Source organism: Somniosus microcephalus, chromosome 28 (assembly GCF_052327205.1).
Source record: "Somniosus microcephalus isolate GS21.2 chromosome 28, FLI_Smic_1.0, whole genome shotgun sequence".
Lineage (NCBI taxonomy): Eukaryota > Metazoa > Chordata > Chondrichthyes > Squaliformes > Somniosidae > Somniosus > Somniosus microcephalus.
The window spans coordinates 22,925,887-22,946,172 of NC_141014.1; the positions used below are offsets into that span (position 1 = coordinate 22,925,887).

Consider the following 20,286-nt stretch of genomic DNA (forward strand, 5'->3'; position numbering starts at 1 on the left):
ATACTTTACTAAATAATTGCTTTTATTTACATTATGTCACAACAGTTTCACAGATAACAATTCTTGCAACCTTCTTCACCAGTATAACTCGGAAGCAAGGTTGACCAATCATTCTAATGGCAGACTAAGGGGTTAATTCTTCTTTGACACCTTTATAACTGCTTCTGTCTCCTAGAAATCACTATAAAACATCTGTTTTGATACCTTTTTGCTGCTGCAAAAACAGTCTGCCAGTAGTTGTCCTTTCTCGCTCTTTCTCAAGGTTTGAGAGGACAGCTGTGTTTGTTATGCTTTCCTTATCTCTGAACTTGTCCTTTGAAAGTATGGCAAGTCTCTTGAAAATAGTAGTTAGGAGCAACACTTTCTCTCTTGAACAGTCTGAAGCAATAATAATGCCAATGATACCCTTCGAACAAGGTCAAGCTTCCCAGCATGCCTTTTGATTTTGGTCAAGCTTAACAGTTCTCTGTTCTTTCCTCTGTTGTTAACCAAATTCTGCTCTTTTACAAGTCCATTCCTTTATCCATCTCACCGCTCCCAGGCGAATAATGTCCTGACAGTTTCTGCTCCATAGGCCTTACTTAGCCTTACTTAAGACTGGATACCAGAAAAGTCCAGATCCAGGGTTTCTAGTCCATTGTTCTAGTCATCCTTAAAAACTGGTATTAAAAGTTCATATTGAAAAGTCCAAAATCCTTCAGTTCCCCCTCAAGTGAGTGTGAGAGATTGAACAACTCACTTTAAATTTGATTATTCTTTGAATCTGTATTGCATTCACCACAGACAAGGTTAAGCGTTGTTGTTACAAGAAGCACAAGTCACAGGCATTTACATAAAAGTTCTTTCGAATACAGGAAACTTTTTTTTTATCCGGCACTGACGGGACCGACGTGGTGCCGGTTCATCAAAAATTCCGGATAACCGAGAGCTATAGTTAAAAGATACGGAGAGCTGAGAGCTCCGTATAAAGCAACAAACCCTGTTGCTTAGCAACAGGTGCAGAACAATGGCCACAAGTTCCAAGCGTCTCTGTAGCTTAACAACAGCTGCAGCCACACCCTTGCACAGCAACAGATCGAGGAAGGCAAGTACAATATGAAGTAAAACTTACCTGAACCTACTCCTGAATTTTGCCGGTTAACCGAGATTTCCGGTTATTTAGGTGCCGGTAAATCGAAAGTTTCCTGTACTACAAATAAGAATTTTAAAAAGTGTTACAATCATGAGAAGCTGTGGAAGAACAAAGAGCACAGACATGATTCTCACCAAAGGATCCTGTCCCACATTATAGACTACCTCCCACCATTCATGATTCCCCAAGGGTAGATATCCCCTCTTCAACGTCAGCATTACATATGTTTCATATGCACTGTCAATCTTTCAATATTAGGCTTTTTAAACTACAGTAATAATCCAAGAAGGCGGTTTCCCTTTACAGCAGCCCTGCCCTACCCCACTCCTTTATGGGATCCTGGGGGTCTTAGCTAAGATCCACACCTCATCTGATTAGCATCACATACCTATCTCGAGCCATTTGCTCTTCTAGTCTAAGTTTAATTTGGTTAATATTACACATCATGATATAGGCACAGGCAATACAGAAAACTAAGTGAAAACGAAACTCCACCCAAATTATCAAGAAATCACCTCGGGACTTAAAAGATCCTCCAGCACTTCTTTTACCATTATCCAGCTTGTAGGTAATTCTGATAAGTATTATTTCTCCCTGGTACTCAATTGTCCAAATTTCACTGTTAATGCAAGGGAACCCAACCCTGAATTTTGCAATTCCAAATTCTCTGTCTCTCTTTAATTTAATTTCAATCCCTCTGATAGGTATCAGTGTGGTTAACTCTATTCTCGTTGCTTCTCTATGGAGCTTTGATTAAAAGTTCAAATCAGTAGGAATACAGTATGTGTTCTCACTCTCCTGAGCCACATTAACCATTTCATGTCGTGGTGCTGTCAACGTGACTGAGCATGTCCGAGACCCGTTCTTCAGTGCATCGTCATCATGCAATCCACAAACTGGTTGCCTCATACCCAACATATCACATTTGCACACACAAGATCGTGCCACACGTGACATGAAATACAAGTCATTCCTGCACTCTCAGACTATCTTATCAAAAGATCAGGGAGGGGGGGTCTGCAGGTCTTTGCTTATCTCCCCCTCAATGGGGTGGTCAAGCTATTAAATATATCTTCTCGTTATTCATTGTAGACAAGGACACAACCGTCTCCGGTAGAAAGCAATCAATTAACTGTTCTTAACTATTCTTTCCTGGCTGCCACTAGACTATGCACGGATTCCTGATTGTTACCCTTGGGTGATCGTTTCCAGGCGATTTATGTTTCTCTTGGATGCACTCTCACGTCCTTTCCTGATCCCGGTTCTGGTTATCACAAAGTTTATCACCCATGATTAACTGGGGCGCTGATTTTAGAAAACATAGAAACATAGAAAAATAGCAGGAGTAGGCCATTCGGCCCTTCGACCCTTCGAGCCTGCTCCGCCATTCGACATGATCATGGCAGATCCTCTATCTCAATACCATATTCCCCCTCTCTCCCCATACCCCTTGATGCCTTTTGTGTCGAGAAATCTATCTATCTCCTTCTTAAATATATTCAGCGATAGCCTCCACAGCCTTCTGTGATAGAGAATTCCAAAGGTTCACCACCCTCCGGGTGAAGAAATTTCTCCTCATCTCAGCCCTAAAATGTCCTACTCCATATCCCGAGACTGTGTTTTAAACCCCAATTGGTGGCGCAATTGTCCTGTTTATTCCTCATACACTCAGTCATTCCCTCTTGTCCAATTCAGTTACTGATCTCGTGATACGGCACGGACTCGATGGGCCGAATGGCCTCCTTCTGTGCCGTTATGACTCTATGACTCTCTATTACTATTTCATCATGGTCATGAGCCCTGGAGGAGCCTTGTTGTCCAATAAACTATAAATTATTACCTCTTCAAATGTACATTAAAAGCACCAGTTTTGCTACTGTATCAATACAATTGGTTAGTTTATTAAATTCTTCTTCTTCTTCGAAATATCACATTACTACAGTAAAGAAACATAATCAAGCTGTAGGGTGCATCATGCCAACAGTTAACTATTGTAAAGAAAAACACTGAGGCTATAGGGTGCATCATGGCAATACGACAGGAAAGGAATATACGAAGGTAAAGGAATACACTGTGGTTATAGGGAGTATCATGGCAACACATTACTACAATAATGAAACATACTGAGCCTACTGTCTACATCATAGCAAAATATTACAACAGTGAAGAGAAATACTGAGGCTATAGGGTGCATATTAGCAACACATTACCATAATAAAGGATCATACTGATCTTATAGGGTGCATATTAGCAACACATTATGACAGTAAATGAACACAGAGCCTAATGGGTGCATTATGCCAACGCACTACCATAATAAAGGAACGTGCTGAGGCTGTGCATTGCCTCATGCCAACACAGTAACATAGTAAAGGAATGTACTGGAACTATAGAGTATCATGCCAAAATATTACAATGGTAAAGGAAAATACTCTGGCCAGCATAGTGCTACAGGAAAGGACCCTACTGAGGCTATAGGGCACATCATAGCAACACATGACCACAGTATAGGAACATCCTGAGGCTAAGGGGGAATTGTGGCAACACATCACTACAGTACAAGAACATACTGAGACATGACAAGTCAAATGGCCTCCTTCAGTGCTGTGTCATTCTATGATTCATAGCAACACCTCAGCACAGTGAACGAACATCCTGAGGCTACACGGTGCATCATAGAAATACATTAGCATAGTGAAAGAGCGTACTGAGGCTGTAGGTGTATGCCAACATAGAACCACAGGAAAGGACGATACTGAAGTTATACTGTGCGTCCTGGAAACACAGTACTGCAGTAAGTAAACATACTGATGCTGCTGTATGCAACATAGCAACACATTCCAATGGGAAAGGTACATTCTGAGGGGGCCAACACCTTACCATTGTAACAGAATGTGCTGAGGCTGTAGGAGAATCAGGCCAACATCGTTTGATAGTCAAGCAACATACTCAGGCTTCAAGTGTATCACAGTAAAATATTACCAGGGTGAAGGAACATCATGAGGCTGTAGGGGGCATTATAGCAACACCTGACTACTATAAAGTAACATAATGAGGCTAGTAGCTGCACCATGCCAACACATTATCATAGTAAAAGAGTATACTCAGGATTTAGCAGCATCATAGCAGACGTTACTACAATACCAGAATATACTGAGACTATAGGATGGGTCATAGCAATCATTACTACAATATAGAAATATACTGAGGCAATAGGGTGGGTCTAAGCAAGCGTTACTACAATACAAGAATATACTGAGACTATAGGGTGGGTCATAGCAAGCGTTACTACAATACAAGAATATATTGAGGCTGTAGGGTGCGCCATAGTGAGCGTTACCACAATACAAGAATATATTGAGGCTGTAGGGTGCACCATAGCGAGCGTTACTACAATACCAGAATATACCAAGGCTATAGGGAGCGTCATAGCGAGCGTTACTACAATACAGGAATATACTGAGGCTATAGGGAGCATCATAGCAAGCGTTACTACAATACAGGAATATACTGAGGCTATAGGGAGGGTCATAGCAAGCGTTACTACAATATAGGAATATACGGAAACTATAGGGTGGGTCATAGCAAACGTTACTACAATACCAGAATTTACTGAGTCTATAGGGTGGGTCATAGCAAGCGTTACTACAATACAGGAATATACTGAGGCTATAGGGTGGGTCATAGCAAGCGTTACTACAATATAGGAATATACTGAGGCTATAGGGTGGGTCATAGCAAGCGTTACTACAATACAGGAATATACTGAGTCTATAGGGTGGGTCATAGCAAGCGTTACTACAATACAGGAATATACTGAGGCTATAGGGAGCATCATAGCAAGCGTTACTACAATACAGGAATATACTGAGGCTATAGGGTGGGTCATAGCAAGCGTTACTACAATATAAGAATATACTGAGACTATAGGGTGCGTCATAGTGAGCGTTACTACAATACAGGAATATACTGAGACTATAGGGAGCATCATAGCAAGCGTTACTACAATACAAGAATATACTGAGGCTATAGGGTGGGTCATAGCGAGCGTTACTACAATACAGGAATATACTGAGTGACATGAATCAGTCATTCATGAAAGAAAGACTTATGAAATAATACTGAGCGGCCTACGGGTGGCGATGTCCAGGGAGAGTATAAATACTTGGGCAGCACCACCCGTAGGCCGCTCAGTATTATTTCATAAGTCTTACTTTCATGAATGACTGATTCATGTCACTGAGACTATAGGGTGCACCATAGCAAACGTTACTACAATACAGGAATATACTGAGGCTATAGGGAGGGTCATAGCAAGCGTTACTACAATATAGGAATATACGGAAACTATAGGGTGGGTCATAACAAACGTTACTACAATACCAGAATTTACTGAGTCTATAGGGTGGGTCATAGCAAGCGTTACTACAATACAGGAATATACTGAGGCTATAGGGTGGGTCATAGCAAGCGTTACTACAATACAGGAATATACTGAGGCTATAGGGTGGGTCATAGCAAGCGTTACTACAATACAGGAATATACTGAGTCTATAGGGTGGGTCATAGCAAGCGTTACTACAATACAGGAATATACTGAGGCTATAGGGTGGGTCATAGCAAGCGTTACTACAATACAGGAATATACTGAGGCTATAGGGTGGGTCATAGCAAGCGTTACTACAATACAGGAATATACTGAGGCTATAGGGTGGGTCATAGCAAGCGTTACTACAATATAGGAATATACTGAGGCTATAGGGTGGGTCATAGCAAGCGTTACCACAATACAGGAATATACTGAGGCTATAGGGTGGGTCATAGCAAGCGTTACTACAATACAGGAATATACTGAGGCTATAGGGTGGGTCATGGCAAGCATTACTACAATACAGGAATATACTGAGGCTATACAGGAATATACTGAGCCAACATTCCTGTAGGTATTGGTTCTTATTTGTCCACCCTAGTCCAACACCGGCATCTCCACACCATGGCTACTATCGACACCACAAACTGCCGGCTCAAAGTGGAGAGGATCTCCAAGAAGATCGCGCATATCGACACAGACATCAAGTTTCTACAGAGATGCAAGAAAGTAGACAAGATCCCGAAAGGACTACAGATCACAAACCCACTCAAGTTGACCTACAGCACAGACTACGCTGAGAGACTCTGCCGTCGTACCTCTCGCACACTCCTCAACCATCTCGTACACCAGCTCTACAGCAGACGCCGCAACCTCGAAACTGAGATAGAGTCCATGTTCTCAGCCTGTGCTCAGGACACAACAGACCAGCTACGAGACACCGCCAAACAGACGAGACAACGGAACTACACTGCCTACATGCACACCAAGAACAGGAAGCTTGAGAAACTCGGCATCACCACCAGCAGCAACCAAGCCTCCCCCGGTACCACGGTTGAAACCACAGGAAAGTCCATCGCCAACTTGTCCGACCACACCCTTCAACCAGATGAAATTGAAGTTCTCAGCCGAGGGCTCAATTTCTGCCCCACCACCAAAATGGACCCCATCGGTCTCGCGGCAGACACAGAGGAATTCATAAGGAGAATGAGGCTCCAGGAATTCTTCCACAAATCCCAAGATGTCAGCAGCGAACCCAATGAGACAACCAATGATCCGGAACAGCAGACAGAGGGATCCGCAGTGCAGCAACCGAAGAAGAAAGAGTCAAATTGGACCCCTCCGGAGGGTCGCTGCCCTAAGCTTGACATGTATGCTCAAGCTGTCAGGAGATGCATCAATGCCAGATTCATTAGCCGCACTCACAAGACAGTCCAGAATGTCACCCGAGCACAATGCAATGCCATCCACGCTCTCAAGACCAACCCCAACATCGTCATCAAACCAGTAGACAAAGGAGGAGCCATCGTCATACAGAACAGAACGGACTATTGCAAAGAAGTATACCGACAACTGGACAACCAGGAACACTACAGACAGTTACCCGCAAATCCGACCAAAGAACACACCCGCCAACTCAACAGACTGATCAAGACCTTCAATCCAGACCTTCAAAGCATCCTACATGCTCTCATCCCACGTACTCCCCGCGTGGGAGACTTCTACTGCCTCCCAAAGATACACAAAGCCAACACACCCAGACGTCCTATCGCATCAGGCAACGGAACCCTGTGTGAGAACCTCTCTGGATACGTCGAGGGCATCCTGAAACCCATCGTACAGGGAACCCCCAGCTTCTGTCACGACACTACAGACTTCTTACAGAAACTCAGCACCCACGGACCAGTTGAACCAGGAACACTCCTCGCCACGATGGACGTCTCGGCACTCTACACCAGTATCCCCCACGATGACGGTATCGCTGCGACAGCCTCAGTACTCAACACCAACAACAGCCAATCTCCAGACGCCATCCTACAACTTATCCGCTTCAGCCTTGACCACAATGTCTTCACCTTCGATAACCAGTTCTTTACCCAAACACACGGAACAGCCATGGGGACCAAATTCGCACCCCAATACGCCAACATCTTCATGCACAAGTTCGAGCAAGACTTCTTCGCTGCACAGGACCTCCAACCAACGCTATACACCAGATACATCGACGACATTTTCTTCCTATGGACCCACGGTGAAGAATCACTGAAAAGACTACACGATAACATCAACACGTTCCATCCCACCATCAAACTCACCATGGACTACTCCTCAGAATCGGTTTCATTCTTGGACACGAATCTCCATCAAAGACGGACACCTCAGCACTTCACTCTACCGCAAGCCCACGGACAACCTCAGGATGCTCCACTTCTCCAGCTTCCACCCTAACCACATTAAAGAAGCCATCCCCTATGGACAAGCCCTGCGAATACACAGGATCTGCTCAGACGAGGAGGAACACGATGGACACCTACAGATGCTGAAAGACGCCCTCGTAAGAACGGGATATGACACTCGACTTGTCGATTGACAGTTCCGACGGGCCACAGCAAAAAATCGCATAGACCTCCTCAGAAGACAAACACGGGACACAACCAACAGAGTACCCTTCGTCGTCCAGTACTTCCCCGGAGCGGAGAAACTACGCCATGTTCTTCGCAGCCTTCAACATGTAATTGATGACGACGAACACCTCGCTAAGGCCATCCCCACGCCTCCACTACTCGCCTTCAAACAGCCGCCTAACCTCAAACAGACCATCGTTCGCAGCAAATTACCCAACTTTCAGGAGAACAGCGACCACGACACCACACAACCCTGCCACGGCAACCTCTGCAAGACATGCCAGATCATCAACACAGATACCATCATCACACGTGAGGACTCCACCCACCAGGTACATGGTACATACTCATGTGGCTCGGCCAACGCTGTCTGCCTCATACGTTGCAGGAAAGGATGCCCCGGAGCATGGTACATTGGCGAGACCATGCAGACACTGCAACAACGGATGAACGGACACTGCGCAACAATCGCCAGGCAGGAGTGTTCCCTCCCAGTCGGGGAACACTTCAGCAGTCAAGGACATTCAGCCTCCGATCTTCGGGTAAGCATTCTCCAAGGCGGCCTTCGAGACACACGCCAACGCAAAATCGTAGAGCAGAAACTGATAGCCAAGTTCCGCACTCATGAGGACGGCCTCAACTGGGATCTTGGGTTCATGTCACACTACATGTAACCCCACCAGACTTGAGTTGTCGTTGGCTTGTTCTCTCTACACAGATGCGGCCGGACCTGCTGTGATTTCCAGCAAAAAAAATGTTTTTTTGTCTGTTTTTTGTTTTTCATACAGACCCCAGCATCTGCAACATTTGACCCCTTGTGACCCCACCTCATTGTTCTTTGATGTAATGTTTTCCTGACTGACCTGTTTGGACACCATTCACACCTTTGATTGCTGTGATTATCTCTCTGCCGAGGTGTGATAAATGGCAGTTAAAAAGATTATCTGTAATCATCTGGCATTATTCTCTGACTATATAAGTAGTGTCTTTATGCATCTCTCCACTTCACCTGACGAAGGAGCAGCGCTCCGAAAGCTTGTGATTTCAAATAAAACTGTTGGACTATAACCTGGTGTTGTGTGACTTCTTACATTTGTCCACCCCAGTCCAACACCGGCATCTCCACACCATTCTTACTGTACACCAAGGAAAGAGTCCGAGAGCTGGAGCAGTCAAACAACAACTGCGAAACTGCTAAAGTGACGTCACAACCAGGGAAGGAACTGATTGGAAAATAGGACCTGGTGAGTATTTCTACAGTTCAGTCGTTAAAGTAAAAGTAAGGTCTCAAGTTTAGAGTAAGTAGTGTTTAAAGGGAAGTAAGGTCCCTAGTGTGTTTAATATTCTTTAATTTAAAGGAAGTAAAGGGAGTAAATTAAGGGTAGGACATGGCAGAGCAGCTCGGCACCGTGGAGTGCTCCTCCTGTGCTATGTGGGAAGTCAGGAACACTTTCGGTGTCCAGGGCGAACACATGTGCAGGAAGTGTCTCCAGCTGCAGCTACTCAAAATCCACATTTCGGAGCTGGAGCTGCGGCTGGAGTCACTGTGGAGCATCCGCGAAGCTGAGATCTTCATGGATAGCACATTTAACGAGGTGGTCACACCGCAGGTAAAGAGTGCACAGGCAGACATGAAATGGGTGACCGCCAGACAGAGTAAAAGAACTAGGAAGGTAGTGCAGGAGTCCCCTGGGTCCATCTCCCTCTCTGACAGATTTTCCGTTTTGGATAGTGCTGGGGGAGATGGTTTCTCAGGGGAATGCAGCAAGAGCCAAGTCCGTGGCACTACGAGTGGCTCAGCTGCAGAGGAGGGGAGGAAAAAGAGTGGGAGAGCAATAGTGATAGGGGATTCTATCGTAAGGAGAACAGATAGATGTTTCTGTGGCCGCAGACGTGACTCCAGGATGGTATGTTGCCTCCCTGGTGCCAGGGTCAAGGATGTCACTGAGTGGCTGCGGGGCATTCTGAAGGGGGAAGGCAAACAGTCAGTCAGAGGTTGCGATTCACATTGGTACCAACGACATGGGTAGAAAGAGGGATGAGGTCCTGCAACAAGAATTTAGGGAGCTAGGTAGCAGATTAAAAAGCAGGACCTTAAAGGTTGTAATCTCTGGATTACTCCCGGTGCCACATGCTAGTGAATATAGGAATAGGAGGATAGAGCAGATGAATGCGTGGCTAAAGAGTTGGTGCAGGAGGGAGGGCATTTGTTTCCTGGATCACTGAGTCTGCTTCTGGGGAAGGTGGGACCTGTACAATTCAGACGGATTGCACCTGAACCGCAACGGGACCAACATCCTTGCGGGGAGGTTTGCTAGTACCGTTGCGGGGGGGGGCGGGGTTTAAACTATCTTGGCAGGGGGATGGGATACAGAGTGGAGCTATAGTAGGGGGTGATGCACAGCCAAAGATAGAGGAAAAAACAAGTCAGCCTGGAAGGCAGAGCAAATATGTAACGGCACAAGGGAATATGGCAAGGCTGGATGGCATTTATTTTAATGCAAGGAGTCTTGCGAGTAAGGCAGAAGAATTGAAGCTGTTAATGAGCACAAGGGAGTATGATATTGTTGCTATCACAGAGACATGGTTGAGGGGGGGCAGGACTGGCAGCTCAATATTCCGGGGTATAGAATCTTCAGGGGAGACAGAGGAGGGGGTGTCGCAATATTAATCAAGGAGTCAATTACTGCTGTAAGGAGGGATGATATCTTAGCAGGTTCCTCTAATGAGGCCATATGGGTAGAACTTAAAAACAAAAAGGGGGCAAGCACTTTGCTGGGAGTGTACTATAGGCCCCCAAACAGTCAGGGTGAGATAGAGGAACAGATATGTAGGCAAATCTCAGAGAAGTGTAGAAAATATAGGGTAATAATAGTAGGGGATTTCAATTTCCCCAATATCAGCTGGGATAGTCAGAGTGTGAAAGGCTTAGAGGGTGCGGAATTCTTAAAGTGCATCCACGAGAGCGTTTTGAGCCAGCATGTAGAAAGTCCTACAAGAGAGGGGGTGGTACTGGACCTAATTCTAGGGAATGTAGCCGGGCAAGTGGTAGAAGTGTCAGTAGGAGAGCATTTTGGTGACAGTGACCATAATTCGGTGAGATTTAAGGTAGTCATAGAAAAGGACAAAGATGGACTGGAAATAAAAGTTCTAAATTGGGGTAAGGCCGATTTTAATATGATAAGGCAGGATCTGGCCAAAGTGGACTGGGATCAGATACTTGTAGGAAAATCCACATCAGAGCAGTGGAAGTCTTTCAAAAAGGAAATAGAGAGAGTGCAACACCAACATGTTCCCGTAATGGTCAAGGGTGGGACCAACAAGCCCAGGGAACCCTGGATGTCAAGGGATATACAAGAATGGATTAGGAAAAAAAGGGGGGCTTTTGGCAGATACAAAGGACTAAAAACAGTGGAAGCCCGAGGGGAGTACAGAAAGTGCAGGGGGGTACTTAAAAAAGAAATTAGGAGAGCGAAGAGGAGGCATGAAAAAACACTGGTGGGCAAAATAAAGGAAAATCCCAAGGTGTTTAATAAGTATATGAAGGGCAAGAGGAAAACCAGGGAAAGCATAGGGCCCATTAGGGACCAAAGTGGCAATCTGTGTGTAGAGCCAGAAGATGTAAGTGAGGTTTTAAATGAATATTTTGCATCTGTGTTCACTATGGAGAAGGACAATGTAGGCATAGAAACCAGGCAGGGGGATTGTGATATACTTGAACAAATTAGTATTGAGGGGAAGGAGGTACGAGCGGTTTTAGCAGGCTTAAAAGTGGATAAATCACCAGGCCCAGACGAGATCTATCCAAGGCTGCTGTGTGAGGCAAGGGAGGAGATTGCAGGGGCTCTGACACAAATTTTCAGAACCTCTCTGGCCACAGGGGAAGTGCCAGAGGATTGGAGGACAGCTAACGTAGTGCCATTATTCAAGAAGGGTAGTAAGGATAAACCAGGGAATTACAGGCCAGTGAGCCTAAATTCAGTGGTAGGGAAATTATTGGAAAAAATTCTGAGGGACAGAATTTGTCTCCACTTGGAGAGGCAAGGATTAATCAAGGATAGTCAGCATGGCTTTGTCAGGGGGAGATCATGTCTAACCAATTTGATTGAATTTTTTGAGGGGGTGACTAGGTGTGTGGATGAGAGTAGTGCAGTTGATGTAGTCTACATGGACTTCAATAAGGCTTTTGACAAAGTCCCGCATGGGAGACTGGTCAAGAAGGTAAGAGCCCATGGGATCCAGGGCAATTTGGCACATTGGATCCAAAATTGGCTTAGTGGCAGGAGGCAGAGGGTGATGGTCAAACGTTGTTTTTGTGACTGGAAGCCTGTGTCCAGTGGTGTACCGCAGGGATCGGTGCTGGGTCCTTTGCTGTTTGTAGTGTACATTAATGATTTAGATATGAATGTAGGAGGTATGATCAGTAAGTTCACAGATGACACTAAAATTGGTGGAGTGGTAAATAGCGAGGAGGGAAGCCTCAGGCTACAGGACAATATCGATGGGTTGGTTAGATGGGCAGAACAGTGGCAAATGGAATTTAACCCTGAAAAGTGTGAGGTGATGCATTTTGGGAGGATTAACAAGGCAAGGGAATACACAATGAATGGTAGGATCCTAGGAAGGACAGAGGATCAGTGGGACCTTGGTGTGCATGCACATAGATCCCTGAAGGCAGCAGGACAGGTAGATAAGGTGGTTAAAAAGGCATATGGAATACTTGCCTTCATTAGCCAAGGCATAGAATATAAGAGCAGGGAGGTTATGATGGAGCTGTACAAAACGCTAGTTAGGCCACAGCTGGAATACTGTGTGCAGTTCTGGTCGCCACACTATAGGAAGGATGTGATTGCATTGGAGAGGGTGCAGAGGAGATTCACCAGGATGTTACCTGGGCTGGAGCGCTTCAGCTATGAAGAGAGACTGGACAGGCTGGGGTCGTTTTCCTTAGAGCAGAGAAGGCTGAGAGGGGACCTGATTGAGGTGTACAAAATTATGAGGGGCATAGATAGGGTAGATAGAAAGGAGCTTTTCCCCTTAGTAGAGGGGTCAATAACCAGGGGGCATAGTTTCAAGAAAAGGGGCAGGAGGTTTAGAGGGGATTTGAGGAAATACATTTTCACCCAGAGGGTGGTTGGATCTCACAACATTCAAGAAGCATTTAGATGGGCACTTGAAACGCCATAGCATACAAGACTATGGACCAAGTACTGGAAAATGGGATTAGAATAACATAGAAACATAAAAGGTAGGAGCAGGAATAGGCCATTCGGCCCCTCGAGCCTGCTCCGCCATTCAATGCGATCATGGCTGATCATCCAATTTCAGTACCCGGTCCCTGCTTTCTCCCCATACCCCTTGATCCCTTTAGCCTTAGGTATTTTATCCAACTCCTTCTTGAATATATTTAATGAATTGGCCTCTATTGCCTTCTGTGGTAGAGAATTCCACAGGTTCACCACTCTCTAGGTGAAGAAATTCCTCCTCATTTCTGTCCTAAATGGCCTATACCTTATCCTTAGACTGTGACTCCTGGTTCTGGACTCCCCGACCATCGGGAACATCCTTCCTGCATCTAGTCTGTCTAGTCCTGTCAGAATTTTATAAGTTTCAATAAGATCCCCTCTCATTCTTCTAAACTCCAGCGAGTACAGGCCCAATCGTCCCAATCTCTCCTCACACGTCATTCCTGCCATCCCAAGTATCAGCCTGGTGAATCTTCGCTGAACTCCTTCCATGGCAAGAACATCCTTCCTCAGATAAGGCGACTAAAACTGCACACAATACTCAAGATGTGGTCTCATCAAGGCCCTGTACAACTGCAGCAAGACATCTTTGTTCCTGTACTCAAACCCTCTCGCTACGAAGGCCAACATACCATTTGCCTTCTTAACCGCCTGCTGCACCTGCATGCTTACCTTCAGCAACTGGTGCACAAGGACACCCAGGTCTCGTTGCACTTCCTCCTTCTCCCAATCTATTGCCATTCAGATAATAATCTGCCTTCCTGTTTTTGCCACCGAAGTGGATAACCTTGCAATTATGCACATTATACTGAATCTGCCATGTTTTTGCCCAATCACCCAACCTATCCAAATCATCTTGGAGTTTCTCGGCATCCTCCTCATAGCACACACTCCCACCCAGCTTTGTGTCGTCTGCAAATTTGGAGCTATTACATCTAGTTCCCTTGTCTAGATCATTAATATATATTGTGAATAGCTGGGGTCCAAGGACCGATCCCTGCGGTACCCCACTAGTCACTGCCTGCCACTCGGAAAAAGACCCGTTAATTCCTACTCTCTGCTTTCTGTCCGCCAACCAGTTCTCTATCCAAGTCAATACCTTGCCCCCAATCCCATGTGCCTTAACTTTACACGCTAATCTCTTATGCGGGACCTTATCGAAAGCCTTCTGAAAGTCCAAATACACCACATCCACTGGTTCTCCCTTATCTATTTTACCAGTTACATCCTCAAAAAATTCCAGTCGATTAGTCAAGCACGATTTACCTTTTGTAAATCCATGTTGACTTTGTCCGATCCTGTCACTTTTTCCCCAAGTGCTCTGCTATTACATCTTTTATAATGGACTCTAGCATTTTCCCCACTACCGATGTCATGCTTACTGGTCTGTAATTCCCCGTTTACTCTCTACCACCTTTTTTGAATAGTGGGGTAACATTAGCTACCCTCCAATCCATGGGTACTGTTCCAGATTCCATCGAATGTTGGAAGATGATCAGCAATGCATCTACTATTTCTAGGGCCACTTCCTTAAGTACCCTAGGATGTAGATTATCAGGCCCTGGGGATTTATCAGCCTTCAATCCCATCAATTTCCCTAACACCATTTCCCTGCAAATACTGATTTCTTTCAGTTTATCCCTTTCATCAGACCCTATGTTCCCCGACATCTCTGGGAGGTTATTTGTGTCCTCCTTTGTGAAGACAGAACCAAAATATGTATTTAATTGGTCTGCCATTTCTTTGTTCCCCATTATAAATTCCCCTGATTCTGACTGCAAGGGACCTACGCTTGACTTCACCAATCTTTTTCTCTTCACATATCTCTAAAAGCTTTTACAGTCAGTTTTTATGTTCCCTACAAGCTTACTCTCATATTCAATTTTCCCCTTCTTAATTAATCGATTTGTCCTGCTTTGTTGAATCCTAAACTGCTCCCAATCCTCAGGTTTACTGCTTTTTCTGGCCAATTTATATGTCCTCTCCTTGGATCTTATGCTATCCCTAATTTCCCTTGTTAGCCACGGTTGAGTCACCTTTTTTGTTTTATTTTTATGCCAAACTGGGATGAACAAATTCTGTAGTTCATCCATGCGGTCTTTGAATGTTTGCCATTGCCTATCCACCGTCAACCCTTTGAGTGACATTCCCCAATCAATTCTACCCAACTCGCGCCTCAGACCATAGACAGGGCTTGATGGCTGGTGCGGACACGATGGGCCGAAGGGCCTCTTTCTGTGCTGTATAACTCTATCTATGACAAGAATATACTGAGGCTATAGGGTGGGTCATAGCAAGCGTTACTACAATGCAGGAATATACTGAGGCTATAGGGAGGGTCATAGCAAGCGTTACTACAATACAAGAATATACTGAGGCTATAGGGAGCGTCATAGCAAACGTTACTACAATACAAGAATATACTGAGGCTATAGGGAGCATCATAGCAAGCGTTACTACAATACAGGAATATACTGAGGCTATAGGATGCGTCATAGCAACACGACTACAGTTTAGGAACAAACTGAGGTTGTAGTGTGCATTGTGGTAATGTATTACTACAGTGAAGGAACATACTGAAGTTATAGGGTACAGTATAGCAATAGATTACTGCAGTGAAGGGACATTGAGACTATAGGCTGCATCACAGCAACACATTACCCATGAAACAGAACATCCTGAAGCTATAGGGTGCATCATAGCAACACATTTCCATAGCAACAAATGTATTGGGGCTATAGGTGTATCATGCCAGCATATTCAAAGGTCGCAATGTCTGGATTATACCCAGTGCCATGTGCTGGTGCGTATAGGAACAGTAAGGTAAAACAAATTAACACGTGTCTGGAGAAATGGCGCAGGAGGGAGGGCTTCAGATTCCAGGGGCATTGGGACCAGTTCTGGGGCAGGAGGGACCTGTAAAAGATGGATGGGTTGCACCTCAACAGGGCTGGGACCAATGAGAAATAAAAACTCCACGGGAAAAGTGATCTATCTGTGGCTAACTAAAGAAGTTTAGGATATTATTAGATTAAAAGAAGAGGTTTATAATATTGTGAAGAATAAGCCCGAGGATTGGGAGAGCTTCAGAAACCAGCAAAGGATGACAAAGAAATTGATAAAAAGGGAGAAAATAGAATATCAGAGTAAACTAGCAAGAAATATAAAACAGATTGTAAGAGCTTCTACAAGTATGTAAAAAGGGAGAGAGTAGCAAAAGTAAGCATTGGTCCCTTAATGGGGAATAAGGAAATGGCAGAGACTTTAAACAAATATTTTGTATCTGTCTTCACAGTAGAAGACACAAAAAGCATACCAAAACTAGTGGGGAACCAATGGGCTAATGAAAGTGAGAAACTTAAAGTAATTAATATCAGTAGAGAAAAAGTACTTGAGAACCTAATGGGACTAAAAGCCAACAAATCTCCTGGGCCTGATGGCCTACATCCTAGGGTTCTAAAAGAGGTGGCTGCAGAGATAGTAGATGCACTGGTTGTGATATTCCAAAATTCCCAAGATTCTAGAAAGGTCCCAGCGATTTGGAAAGTAGCAAATGTAACCCTGCTAATCAAGAAAGGAGGAAGAGAGAAAACAGGGAACTACAGGCCAGTTAGCCTGACATCAGTCATTGGGAAAATGTTGGAATCCATTATTAAGGAAGTGGTAACAGGGCACTTTGAAAATCATAATGGGCCTGAATTTGTGATCGGAGGCTTCCCGCGAGCAGATGCCTCCGATTATCGAATTTTCTACGCATTTATGGTGGTCCGGGAGATACAGAGGCTTGCGATCCTGGGCCTCTCCTGGTAGAAATGCATAGAGGCCCACGTATCCTAGGGGCACATGCGGTTCGCAAGCACCCCTGGGATCACGTGGGCCAGCCCAACCAATGAAAGAAGGGAATCCCCCTTCATACTTTTGACAGTTCCGTACATATGGAACTGTCATAAGTATGAATGGGGATGACTTAAAAGAACACATGAAATAAATGTTTTTAAAAATTACATATATAAAATTAATTAAAATGGCATTTAATTAAATATTTTAAACAAAAATTTAATTAAAAATTTTTTTTTTAATATGTTTTAACGGGGCTAAAAATAAACTTACCTTATTGTACAGGGTTTTTAATGTATAAGCAAACGATAAAATTTTATTTTTCTATTTTTTAAAACTGTTATGCTGGTAAAAGGAGGCCTTATGCCTGCTTTTACCAGACATAAGAATTCCACGGCCTTTCAGCGGGCGGAAGTTGGGCAAATAGCGCAACTCTCCACCCGCAGAGGCCCTTCTCCCGGGGATGTGGAGGATCTGTCAAGAAGATTCTTGACAGATCACAAGTGCCGGGTTTTACTTGCGCGGCCCCTATGGGTACGTGCACACTTCGTACGCAACCGTAGGGGTCGCAAAATATGATTAGGCAGAGTCAACATGGTAGTATGAAAGAAAAATTGTGTTTGACAAATTTATTAGAGTTTTTTGAGGATGTAACTAGCAGGGTAACTAAGAGGGAACCAGCGGATGTAGTATATTTGGATTTCCAAAAGGCATTCGATAAGATGCCACATAAAAGGTTGCTATGCAAAATAAGGGCTCATGGGGTTGGGGGTAATATATTAACATGGATAGAGGATAAGTTAACGGACAGAAAACAGAGAGTAAAGATAAATGGGTCATTTTCCGGTTGGCAGGCTGTAATTAGTGGGGTGCCGCAAGGATCAGTGCTTGGGCCTCAGCTATTTACAATCTATATTAATTACTTAGATGAAGGGACCGAGTGTACTGTATCCAAGTTTGCTGATGATACAAAGCTAGGTGGGACAGTAAGCTGTGAGGAGCACACAAAGGGGGAAAAATTTGGTTGCTTTGCGCCTCCCGTTAGTGCCCTAACAGGGGCGCAAAGCAACTAGCGCCTGGGCGCGATAACGCACTCGCCTCCCGCGAAATTCAGCGGGAGGCTAGCGGCAGCGGTAACCGGTAGCGCCCCACGGCACTGCACCACCAGCGATGACGTCATCGTCGTGCACAGCACCCCGCTCACGCCCCAGCCGCGATCTTCGGGAGCGCCCCCTGACTTACCGCCGGACGCTATGTCCGACAGGGTCAGGGGGCCTACCTGTGGCCGGGGAGGCGCTATTTAAAGGCGAGGTGCCGGGCGGCCATTTTTGTTGCTGACCGCCTGCCAGCACCTGCCTCCGCTCCCGTCCCCGGCCTCCTGAAACGCTCCCCCCGCGGAGTGCCGGCTGCGCTCCATGAGCCCGGCACTTCTCTTGAGTGCCAGGCTCTTTTGCCGGCACTCCTGATCCCTGGGCCCTGGATCGCGCTGCGCAAGGCCCCTCCCCTTTAAGAGATATTCCCTCGCAGTGCCCAAGAGGGAGGCGCGGCGCTTCCAGTAGCTCCCCGCTTCCCTCTTGGGGCGCTACCACTCAATTTCCATCGCGGGGGCACTACTTTTCCAGGGCGCTCTACTCAATTTTTAGCCCTTTGTTTGCAAAGGGATATAGACAGGTTAAGTGAGTGGGAAAGAAGAGTATAATGTGAAAAACGTGAGGTTATTCACTTTCTTAGGAAGAATAGAAAAACAGAATAGTTTTAAATTGTAAGAAACTATTAAACGTTGGTGTTCAGAGAGATTTAAATGTCCTTATACAGGAATCACAGAGGGCCAGAAATTTGGTGCAAATGTCTTTTCGCCCAAGCACGGCGCCACTAACGACTCTCACTAAATTCAGCAGCGGCGGTAACCGGTAGCGCCCCGCTCCGCTGCAAAGGCGATGACGTCATCATCACCGTGCGCAGCGCCCTGTTTTCGCCCCGTCTGCAAAATAGCCGTGCGTCCCCTGAATCTTAGCCGGGCGATGACGGCAACCGATTCAGGGGTGGGAACGGAGCAGCAGGAGGCTCGCAGGGCACTAAGTAAAGGGGAGGTGGCAGGTGGGGAATAAAAAATCGTCCAACTTACTTGTCGCGGCCTGTTGCGTCTTTGAACGTGGGGTCCGTGCCCCGATCTGGCAGCCCAGCACTCCTCGAGCTGGCACGGCACCCCGCTCCGCCAGGTAGGGCCCCGCAGAGTTGTGGGCTTGGACCCCCCTTTTAATGAGGGGAAGAGCCCTTCCATGCGGCAGCGCTATGTGGCCCAGTGCGCAGCGCTGCAGAACACACCGCCCCGATATTGGGGGTTGGCGCTCTAAGAAGGAAGTTAAGCACTTGAATTAATGCTCCACCTCCCTCTTGGGGCACTAACACTGAAGTTAGCGATCCCTGGCGCTATTTCTCGCCGGGTGCTAAATTTAGCGCCCAGGCGATGTTAGCGATCCAAATTGGTCGCCAACGAATTTTTCCCCCCGGAAGTTAGCATGCAGGTGCAGCAAGTAATTAGGAAGGCAGATGGCACATTGGCCTTCATGGCAAGGGGGTTTGAATACAAGAGTAAGGAAGTCTTGCTACAATTGAGACCATACTTGTGCACAGTATTGGTTTCCTTATCTGAGGAAGGATATATTTGCCTTAGAGGCGGTGCAATGAAGGGTCACTAGATTGATTCCTGGGATGAGAGAGTTTTCCTATGAGGAGAGAATGAGTACATTGCGCCTATACACTCTGGAGTTTAGAAGAATGAGAGGTGATCTCATTGAAACATACAAGATTCTGAAGGGGATTGACAGGGTAGATGCGGAGAGGTTGTTTCCCCTGGCTGGAAAGTCTATAAACAGGGGCCATAGTCTCAGGATAAGGGGCCGGCCATTTAAGACTGAGGTGAGGAGGAATTTCTTCCCTCAGAGGGTGGTGAATCTTTGGGGCTAAAAATTGAGTAGTGCCCCGTTTGGGGCGCTAACTTTGCCGGGGCACTACTTTTAGCGCCCCGGTAAAATTAGCGCCCCCGCGCCGGAAATTGAGTGGTTGCACCCAAAGAGG

General features: G+C 45.7%; 1 protein-coding gene across 1 annotated transcript in view; it reads right to left on the minus strand.

The window, feature by feature from the left end:
* Positions 1-20,286, minus strand: part of LOC147099438 (glutamate receptor ionotropic, NMDA 2B-like) — a 763,081-nt gene that overhangs the window by 570,937 nt on the left and 171,858 nt on the right. The window lies entirely within an intron of this gene.